This window comes from Aquarana catesbeiana, linkage group LG12 (genome assembly GCF_042186555.1).
Source record: "Aquarana catesbeiana isolate 2022-GZ linkage group LG12, ASM4218655v1, whole genome shotgun sequence".
Classification (NCBI taxonomy): domain Eukaryota; kingdom Metazoa; phylum Chordata; class Amphibia; order Anura; family Ranidae; genus Aquarana; species Aquarana catesbeiana.
The window spans coordinates 16,429,791-16,441,488 of record NC_133335.1 but is presented as its reverse complement, the minus strand read 5'-3'; positions in this window follow the sequence as shown (position 1 = coordinate 16,441,488).

The window sequence follows — 11,698 nt, the reverse complement described above, 5'->3', positions numbered from 1 at the left end:
CCAGAGACCCCAAATTCTGGCTGCAACTATGGGGCATCTAGGAACCTTTAACTACAGAGTTTGAAGTTCGGGGGACCTATGGCTGCAAATGGGCACAGTGAGGCTGCAAATGGGCATTGTTGACCCTCTTTTCCACTTACAGTAGCTGCGCATTTCTCACCCCAGGCTTATACTCGAGTCAATAAGTTTTCCCAGTTTTTTGTGGTAAAATTAGGTGCCTCGGCTTATATTCGGGTCGACTTATACTCGAGTATATACGATACTTAGTTTCTGACATTTCTTTTCCATGCATCCATTAGGACAACAGTAAGCCACAGTCAACTATCATTCAGCATCTTGGGTAACAGCACCTAGATCTCCTACCTCACCTTCATCCATTCTTCAGACCGTAGATCAACTTTCACTGGAAGGAAAAGCCAGACCAGCTTTTTACCCTGGTTGCATTTACTACCACTACAGGTGCATGGTAAAAAGAAAAAAAATAAAGAAAACCTCAAGGCATTTGAGATGGAAGCAATGATGGATAATGCCTACACAACAGGGCTATAGCTTTATTTACTCACTCTGTGCTATTCTAGGTGGGTATGCTTGGGCACAGCTGATCTGTGGGACAATGATAAAATGTTCCTTTACACAGCTCTCTTCAAGCAAGAGCAGGGTACAAGTACAAATCATCTAAAACTTAACCTAAGTTTATAGGCAGAATATATATATATATATATATATATATATATATATATATATATATATATATATATATATATATATATATATATATATATATATATATATATTATTTTTATTTATTTTTTCATACACTTTAGAGTTTTTTTGTGGTGGCATTCAATCACCACTGCATTATTTTTTGCTATAATAGCAAAAAAAAAAATGAATTTTTTTTTTTAAATGGTTTTTGTTACACAATTTTGCAATCTTTCTTAAAAATGTAGGCCGCTACACTTCTTTGGTAAAAAAATAACCCAAATCAGTATAATATTTAGACTTTGTGAGAGACTACACACACAAAAATTGATCAGTCCTGATGTACTGGCAGCCTATCTCATGGCTTAAAGGCCCTAAATGCCAGGACCATACAAATACCCTCAAAATGACCCCCTTTTGTGGAAAGTAAACAGTCCAAGATAGTTATTTGTAAGTTAATTTTTTGTCACAATTTTTTAGGAAAATAAATTAAATAAAGAAGTTGTTTTACATACTGTCACCAGTCAGTTAAAAAAAAAAAAAAAAAGAAAGAAAAAAGTGATTTTTTTTTTCTCTTTACATACTAGCGACACTGTACTACAATGGAGATGTGATCGGGATTTTTTTTTTTTTACACTATGATTACTTATGGTTATAAACAATAATTTTTATGAATGTTAGCCATTCATTGAGTATTGCTGTGATTGGCCACAGCTATCACATGGTGAAGATACACTGATTGGCCCCATCTGTACCATGTGATCACGGAGACCAATCACAGAGTTAATTACAAAAATACACTATGAATGAAAGCCATTTATTGTGTACAACTTTCATGTGATCGCTGTGATTGGTCTCAGCAATCACACGATACTGCGATGGACCTGGTACAAAGAAATGTCATCCGCTGTGTCCGGAGGACACAGTGAGTGACAGATCGCACGGCCTCTAGGGCGCACATGAAGTGCGGTGACTGGGAGGATGTCATATGATGTCCATCCAGGATGGGAGAGCACCTGCTCGGCTGTCATTTGACAATAGGCCGGGCGGGAGGCAGTTAATGAACAAAACTCAAGAACAGAGCAATTTTGAGACGTTGCTGGCAGGTTTGTGCTACAGCAAAGATTCTGTACATCTCTCCTGCAGAAGAAAAACAAATTTTCTGAAAAATGCACATTAGCATGCTTTGGTGCCAGGATGAATCACCTCCCATGCCGACACTGCACTGGAGAACAATTACATTTTGCAGATTTAAGTTCTGCTTTTTTTTTTTTTTTGCTAATAAAAATAAAAAAAAAGGATAATAAGGTACTAAGAAATAGTACCCCCTCAGCAAATGTGCTTCTGAATGAAAGAAGTGGAGAGCCGGATGTTCCCACCTCATCCAATCAGAGAACACTTTAGGGATGATTTATTAAAACTGGAGCACTCAGAATCTGGTGCTTCTAACTTCAAATTGTTCAATTAAGCTTTGACAAAGCAAAAAAACAAAACAAAACAAACCCTGGAAGCTGATTGGTTTCCATGCAGAGCTGCACCAGATTTGCAAGACCAGCAGATATGTTATAAGACCGCAGAAAGTACACTGATGCAGATAAAAATCTAAGAACTGCTAAGCAGCAATATAAAATATACAGTGGGGATGGAAAGTATTCAGACCCCCTTACATTTTTCACTCTCTTATATTGCAGCCATTTGCTAAAATCATTTAAGTTCTTTTTCATTCACATTAATGTACACACAGCACCCCATATTGACAGAAAAACACAGAATTGTTGACATTTTCACAGATTTATTAAAAAAGAAAAACTGAAATATCACATGGTCCTAAGTATTCAGACCCTTTGCTCAGTATTTAGTAGAAGCACCCTTTTGATCCAATACAGCCATGAGTCTTTTTGGGAAAGATGCAACAAGTTTTTCACACCTGGATTTGGGGATCCTCTGCCATTCCTCTTTGCAGATCCTCTCAGTTCTGTCAGGTTGGATGGTAGACGTTGGTGGACAGCCATTTTTAGGTCTCTCCAGAGATGATCAATCGGGTTTAAGTCAGGGCTCTGGCTGGGCCATTCAAGAACAGTTACGGAGTTGTTGTGAAGCCACTCTGTTATTTTAGCTGTGTGCTTAGGGGTCATTGTCTTGTTGGAAGGTAAACCTTCGGCCCAGTCTGAGGTCCTGAGCACTCTGGAGAAGGTTTTCGTCCAGGATATCCCTGTACTTGGCCGCATTCATCTTTCCCTCGATTGCAACTAGTCCTCCTGTCCCTGCAGCTGAAAAACACCCCCACAGCATGATGCTGCCACCACCATGCTTCACTGTTGGGACTGTATTGGACAGGCAATGAGCAGTGCCTGGTTTTCTCCACACATACCGCTTAGAATTAAGGCCAAAAAGTTCTCATCAGACCAGAGAATCTTATCTTGGAGTCCTTCAGGTGTTTTTTTTTTAGCAAACTCCATGCGGGCTTTCATGTGTCTTGCACTGAGGAGAGGCTTCCATTGGGCCAGTCTGCCATAAAGCCCCAACTGGTGGAGGCCTGCAGTGATGGTTGACTTTCTACAACTTTCTCCCATCTTCCGACTGCATCTCTGGAGCTCAGCCACAGTGATCTTTGGGTTCTTCTTTACCTCTCTCACCAAGGCTCTTCTCAGCTCAGCTCAGTTTGGCCAGACAGCCAGCTCTAGGAAGGGTTCTGGTCATGCCAAACGTCTTCCATTTAAGGATTATGGAGGCCACTGTGCTCTTAGAAACCTTAAGTGCAGCAGAAATGTTTTTGTAACCTTGGCCAGATCTGTGCCTTGCCACAATTCTGTCTCTGAGCTCTTCAGGCAGTTCCTTTGACCTCATGATTCTCATTTGCTCTGACGTGCACTGTGCGCTGTAAGGTCTTATATAGACAGGTGTATGGCTTTCCTAATCAAGTCCAATCAGTATAATCAAACACAGCTGGACTCAAATGAAGGCGTAGAACCATCTCAAGGATGATCAGAAGAAATGGACAGCACCTGAGTTAAATATATGAGTGTCACAGCAAAGGGTCTGAATACTTAGGACCATGTGATATTTCAGTTTTTCTTTTTTAACAAATCTGCAAAAATGTCAACAATTCTGTGTTTTTCTGTCAATATGGGGTGCTGTGTGTACATTAATGAGGAAAAAAATTAACTTAAATGATTTTAGCAAACGGCTGCAATATAACAGAGTGAAAAATTGAAGGGGGTCTGAACACTTTCCGTCCCCACTGTATATTTTGGTTTTTCAGGCTTTGGCAAATTTAGAAGTATAGGTTAACCACTTGAGCCCCGGACCATTATGCTGCCTAAGGACCAGAGGTCTTTTTCCAATTTGGCACTGCGTCGCTTTAACTGCTAATTGCGCGGTCATGCAATGCTGTACCCAAACGAAATTTGCGTCCTTTTCTTCCCACAAATAGAGCTTTCTTTTGATGGTATTTGATCACCTCTGCGGTTTTTATTTTTTACGCTATAAACGGAAAAAGACCGAAAATTTTGAAAAAAAATGATATTTTCTACTTTTTGTTATAAAAAAAATCCAATAAACTAAATTTTAGTCATACATTTAGGCCAAAATGTATTCGGCCACATGTCTTTGGTAAAAAAAATGTCAATAAGCGTATATTTATTGGTTTGCGCAAAAGTTATAGCGTCTACAAACTAGGGTACATTTTCTGGAATTTACACAGCTTTTAGTTTATGACTGCCTATCTCATTTCTTGAGGTGCTAAAATGGCAGGGCAGTACAAAACCCCCCCAAATGACCCCATTTTGGAAAGTAGACACCCCAAGGAAATTGCTGAGAGGCATGTTGAACCCATTGAATATTTATTTTTTTTGTCCCAAGTGATTGAAAAATGACAAAAAAAAAAAAAAAAAAAAAATATTTACAAAAAGTCGTCACTAAATGATATATTGCTCACACAGGCCATGGGCCTATGTGGAATTGCACCCCAAAATACATTTAGCTGCTTCTCCTGAGTATGGGGATACCACATGTGTGGGACTTTTTGGGAGCCTAGCCGCGTACGGGGCCCCGAAAACCAATCACCGCCTTCAGGATTTCTAAGGGTGTAAATTTTTGCTTTCACTCTTCACTGCCTATCACAGTTTCGGAGGCCATGGAATGCCCAGGTGGCACAAAACCCCCCCAAATGACCCCATTTTGGAAAGTAGACACCCCAAGCTATTTGCTGAAAGGCATGGTGAGTATTTTGCAGCTCTCATTTGTTTTTGAAAATGAAGAAAGACAAGAAAAAACATTTTTTTTTTTTCTTTTTTCAATTTTCAAAACTTTGTGACAAAAAGTGAGGTCTGCAAAATACTCACTATACCTCTCAGCAAATAGCTTGGGGTGTCTACTTTCCAAAATGGGGTCATTTGGGGGGGTTTTGTGCCACCTGGGCATTCCATGGCCTCCGAAACTGTGATAGGCAGTGAAGAGTGAAATCAAAAATTCACGCCCTTAGAAAGCCTGAAGGCGGTGCTTGGTTTTCGGGGTCCCGTACGCGGCTAGGCTCCCAAAAAGTCTCACACATGTGGTATCCCCGTACTCAGGAGAAGCAGCAGAATGTATTTTGGGGTGTAATTTCACATATTTCCATGGCATGTTTGAGCAATATATCATTTAGTGACAACTTTGTGCAAAAAAAAAAAAAAAAAAAAAAAAAATTTGTCTCTTTCCCGCAACTTGTGTCGCAATATAAAATATTCCATGGACTCGACATGCCTCTCAGCAAATAGCTTGGGGTGTCTACTTTCCAAAATGGGGTCATTTGGGGGGGTTTTGAACTGTCCTGGCATTTTATGCACAACATTTAGAAGCTTATGTCACACATCACCCACTCTTCTAACCACTTGAAGACAAAGCCCTTTCTGACACTTATTGTTTACATGAAAAAGTTTTTTTTTTTTGCAAAAAAATTACTTTGAACCCCCAAACATTATATATTTTTTTAAAGCAAATGCCCTACAGATTAAAATGGTGGGTGTTTCATTTTTTTTTTTCACACAGTAATTGCGCAGCGATTTTTCAAACGCATTTTTTGGGGAAAAAACACACTTTTTTTAATTTTAATGCACTAAAACACGCTATATTGCCCAAATGTTTGATGAAATAAAAAAGATGATCTTAGGCCGAGTACATGGATACCAAACATGACATGCTTTAAAATTGCGCACAAACGTGCAGTGGCAACAAAATAAATACATGTTTAAAAGCCTTCAAAAGCCTTTACAGGTTACCACTTTAGATTTACAGAGGAGGTCTACTGGAAAAATTACTGCACTCGATCTGGCCTTCGCGGTGATACCTCACATGCATGGTGCAATTGCTGTTTATGTTTGACGACAGACCGCCGCTTGCGTTCGCCTTAGCGCGAGAGCAGGGGGCGACAGGGGTGTTTTTTTTTTTTGTTTTTTTTTTCTTTATTATTTTTTTGCTTTTTTAATCTTACTTTTAAACTGTTCCTTTCATATTTTTTTTTTTAATCATTTTTATTGTTATCTCGGGGAATGTAAATATCCCCTATGATAGCAATAGGTAGTGACAGGTACTCTTTTTTGAAAAAATTGTGGTCTATTAGACCCTAGATCTCTCCTCTGCCCTCAAAGCATCTGACCACACCAAGATCGGTGTGATAAAATGCTTCCCCAATTTCCCAATGGCGCTATTTACATCTGGCGAAATCTAAGTCATGAAATACTCGTAGCTTCCGGTTTCTTAGGCCATAGAGATGTTTGGAGCCACTCTGGTCTCTGATCAGCTCTATGGTCAGCTGGCTGAATCACCGGCTGCATTCTCAGGTTCCCTGTTGAGACAGGAGAGCCAGAGAAAAACACGGAAGACGGTGGGGGGGGGGGGGGGGGCATTCCCTCCCACGGCTTGTAAAAGCAGTCTAGAGGCTAATTAGCCGCTAGGATTGCTTTTACATGAAAGCCGACCGCTGGCTGAAAAGAATGATACCAAGATGATACCTAAACCTGCAGGCATCATTCTGGTATAACCACTCAAAGTCGTGAATGGCGTACCTGAAGACAAAAAAATGGTTAACAATGGTTAACAATAAAGCACAGTAAACAGTAAAGTATAAATAATTACATACCTGAAAAACAAACATGATAAAACATAATAACAATAACAATAACAATAAAACATTGCAGAATAGAATACAGTAAAAAAGAGCAGAACAATAGAGAGAGAGAATAGAGAGAGAGAGAACAATAAAACAACAACTATTTTTTTTTATTTCATATTTTTTTTTTTTTTTACACTTTTTTTGTAACTAACTTTTATAACTGTAACCGGTTCCAGGTTCGGGTCTCTCAAAATGCGATGGCATCTTGGGAGACCCTGTGAAAGTGTGCCTAGTCTGTGCAATGCTGTACCCTACGCTAATACTCAACTAGTGAATGGTAGCGTTCAAAACATTCACCAATGCAAAGACCAGGATTGTCAGGACAGGAGGGACAATAATAGCGGGTGTCACGCCTATATCCGCGCTTGCTGCAGACACGACATCTTTTTTGGGGGGTTCGTTGGGTAGGGGTACTCGGGAGGACATAAAAATGCCTCTCATGCAGCCGACTGCATTTGGTTGGGGATGTGAATGGGGGAAGTACGGGCGCTGCAGAAGCGGTGGGTTCCCAATTAGGATTGGCGAATGCAGCAGGAAGGGCACTATGGGCACGATGGGCCTGTGTTTGTCTTTTTGGTGGCAGCGGGACACTACTTGTGCTTGCCACCTCACCAGCTTGAACTGCACTTATGGGACTCGCCACGTCACCAAGTGTTACTGCAGTGCTGGTTTGACTACGACCGGGGTGTACTAGGCCGCTGGCACTTGCCAGTTCACCAAAACGCTACCAAAAAACGTTAGCGATCGCAGGGATCAGGCCTGACTCTGCGAACGCTGCAGTTATGCGTTTAGTGTTTTGTAAGTGTCAGTGATCGATCGATACTGCACTTGGGTGGGCTGGGCCGGGCCGGGCGGAGGGGCAAAACGCAGGTGCTAGCAGGTATCTGGGCTGATCCCGCTAACACTGCGTTTTTGGGAACCCTAAACTGCTGGTGACGCTAGTATAGATCTGATCGGATCAGATATTGATCCGTTCAGATACTATACCACTAAGGGAGGCGTATGCTGCGTGCGTGGGTGTTAGTGGTACTGGCGCTAACCTGACGCTGCCTGGGGCTGGTGCTTGCCAGTTCACCAAAACGCTACAAAAAAAACTGTTAGCGATCGCAGGGATCAGGCCTGACTCTGCGAACGCTGCAGTTATGCGTTTAGTGTTTTGTAAGTGTCAGTGATCGATCGATACTGCACTTGGGTGGGCTGGGCTGGGCCGGGCGGAGGGGCAAAACGCAGGTGCTAGCAGGTATCTGGGCTGATTCCGCTAACACTGCGTTTTTGGGAACCCTAAACTGCTGGGGACGCTAGTATAGATCTGATCGGATCAGATATTGATCCGTTCAGATACTATACCACTAAGGGAGGTGTACGGTGCGTGCGTGGGTGTTAGCGGTACTGGCGCTAACCTGACGCCTGGGGCTGGTGCTTGCCAGTTCACCAAAATGCTACCAAAAAAACTGTTAGCGATCGCAGGGATCAGGCCTGACTCTGCGAACGCTGCAGTTATGCGTTTAGTGTTTTGTAAGTGACAGTGATCGATCGATACTGCACTTGGGTGGGCTGGGCGGAGGCACAAAACGCAGGTGCTAGCAGGTATCTGGGCTGATCCCGCTAACACTGCGTTTTTGGGAACCCTAAACTGCTGGGGACGCTAGTATAGATCTGATCGGATCAGATATTGATCCGATCAGATACTATACCACTAAGGGAGGCGTATGCTGCATGCGTGGGTGTTAGCGGTACTGGCGCTAATCTGACGCTGCCTTAGGCGACGCATATCACCGCCGGGCGATCAGGGGGCTAAACCTTTATTTGGTAATAAACGGCGGGTGCCCTGACACTATAAAAAATAAACGAACTAACCAGCGTCATCCGTAACGGTTATACGGTGATCAGTGGTGAAAGGGTTAACTAGGGGGCAATCAAGGGGTTAAAACATTTATTAGGTAGTATATGGGGGTCCCTGACGCTATAAAACGCTGACGGCGAACCTAAATATTTACCTCACTAACTAGCGTCACCAGCGACACTAATACAGCGATCAGAAAAATGATCGCTTAGTGACACTGGTGACAGGGGGTGATCAAGGGGTTAAAACTTTATTAGGGGGGGTTAGGGGGGTATCCTAGACCTACAGGGGGCTAATACTAACTGTCCCAACACTGTAACTGTCACAAACTGACACTATGCAGTAATCAGAAAAAAAAAAAAAAAAAAACAAAAAAAACTGCTGGTGTCAGTTTGTGACAGGGGGGGGGGGGGGTGATTGGGGGGGGATCGGGGGGCGATCGGGGGGGGGATCGGGGTGTTTTGTGTGCCTGGCATGTTCTACTGTGTGTGTGTGTGTTGGTGCACTCACATAGATGTCTTCTCTCCTCGGGCCGGAACGGAAAATACCGACCCGAGGGGAGATGACATCACTTCCTTTGCTGCTGTTTAGCATACAGCAGCAAAGGAGTGTTTTCATTGGCCGGCGGCGATCGCGAGGGGGGGGCCACGAACGGATGGTCTCCCCCTCATCACCGATCGCCGCTGGACAAAAGACGACCGCCTCGGGCACCGGGGGGGGTCCGATCGGACCCCCCACCCGCGGAAGGCAAATCACGTACCCTGTACGTGATTTTGCCTGTCCGTGCCACTTTGCCGACGTACATCGGCGTGAGGCGGTCGTCAAGTGGTTAACCAATCGAAACATGTTACACCCATATTTAGGGTGTCATATGTGTAACACGTTCTAGAACTCCCTACCCCCTGTGACAGCAGTCGAGGGGAATTGCCCCTACAGACAGTCACATTTAAAATCAGTGCAGCTGTGCAGGACTCCAACCACAAAATCACATCATTCATTCACAGCGGGATATGTAAATTAATATACAAGTCCCGTCTGCCACCGCGGTAGGCAGGTTTGTAGCCTCAATGCACTACGAGTGTACTGATCAGCGCATTCAGTCTATTGACACTTGCTCCAGCTTTCTATCTTACAGAGGTTTGCGCAGAAAGCTGGAGGATGTGTCTGACATTGCACCTGCGATCCACTGGTACAATGCTTTGCAGGCTCCTGTGAGGAAAAAAAAAAAAATGCACTTTTTTCCTGCAAAGATATGTGCACATTTTTTTTCCTTAAAAAGGTGAACTTATTATTTAAAGTAATGACAAAATGATTACTGCATCAGCAGACTCATATCTGACAACTTGCATTGCAGATAATGGAGACTACATAATGATTTCTATTAACTGACCAGTACTCTGGTGGCAACTGGCAATGTTGCTGCATTTGCCATTCTAGGTCCTCACATATTCCATTACAAGGAGCCTCATTCTCACTGTTGGGAGGATCTCAAGGAAGGGGGAGGAAAGTGAAACAGGGTGGGTGTGAATATAGGCAGGACTTACAGTGCATCCGGAAAGTATTCACAGCGCTTCATTTTTTTCACATTTTGTTAGGTTACAGCCTTATTCCAAAATGGAAAAAAAAATTATATTCTTCAAAATTCTACAAACAATACCCCATAATGACAACATTAAAAAAAGTTTGTTGAAAACTCCACAAATTTATTAAAAAATCCCATGTGCATAAGTGTTTACAGCCTTTGCCACGACACTCAAAATTGAGCTCAGGTCCATCCTGTTTCCACTGATCATCCTTGAGATGTTTCTACAACTTGATTGGATTCCACCTGTGGTAAATTCAGTTGATCGGAAATGATTTGGAAAGCCACACACCTGTCTATATAAAAAGGTCCCACAGTTTACAGTACATGAAAGAGCACAAACCAAGCCATGAAGTCCAAGGAATTGTCTGTAGACCTCAGAGACAGGATTGCATGGAGGCACAGATCTGGGGAAGGGTACAGAAAAACTTCTGCTGCACAGTGGCCTTCATCATCCATAAATGGAAGAAGTTTGGAACCACCAGGACTCTTACTGGAGCATGCCGCCTGGTCAAACTGGCCCATTGGGGGAGAAGGGCCTTAGTCAGGGAGGTGACCAAGAGCCCGATGGTCACTCTGACAGAGCTCCAGCATTTCTCTGTGGAGAGAAGAGAACCTTCCAGAAGAACCATCTATGCAACACTCCACCAATCAGGCCTGTATGGTAGAGTGGCCAGACGGAAGCCACTCCTCATCAAAAGGCACGACAGCCCCCTTGAATTTGCCAAAAGGCACCTGAAGGACTCTGACCATGAGAAACAAAAAATTCTCTGGTCTGATGGAACAGAGATTGAACTCTTTGGCCTGAATGGCAAGCATCATGTCTGGAGGAAACCAGGCACCACTCATCACCTGGCCAATACCATCCCTACAGTGAAGTATGGTGGTGGCAGCATCATGCTGTGGGGATATTTTTCAGTGGCAGGAACTGGGAGACTAGTCGGGATAGAGGGAAAGATAATTGCAGCAATGTACAGAGACTGTACCTGCTCCAGAGTGCTCTGGACCTCAGACTGGGGCTAAGGTTCATCTTCCAACAGGACAACAACCCTAAGCACACAGCCAAGAAAACACAGGGGTGACTATGGGACAACTCTAAACGTCCTTGAGTGGCCCAGCCAGAGCCCAGACTTGAACATCTCTGGAGAGATCTGAAAATGGCTGTGCACCGACGCTCCCCATCCAACCTGATGGAGCTTGAGAGGTCCTGCAAAGAAGAATGGGAGAAACTGCCCAAAAATAGGTGTGCCAAGCTTGTAGCATCATACTCAAAAAGACTTGAGGCTGTAATTGGTGACAAAGGAGCTTCACCAAAGTATTGAGCAAAGGCTGTGAATACTTAAGTACATGAGATTATTTTTCTTTAATTTTTAATAAATTTGCAAAGATTTCAAACAAACTTCTTTCACGTTGTCATTAT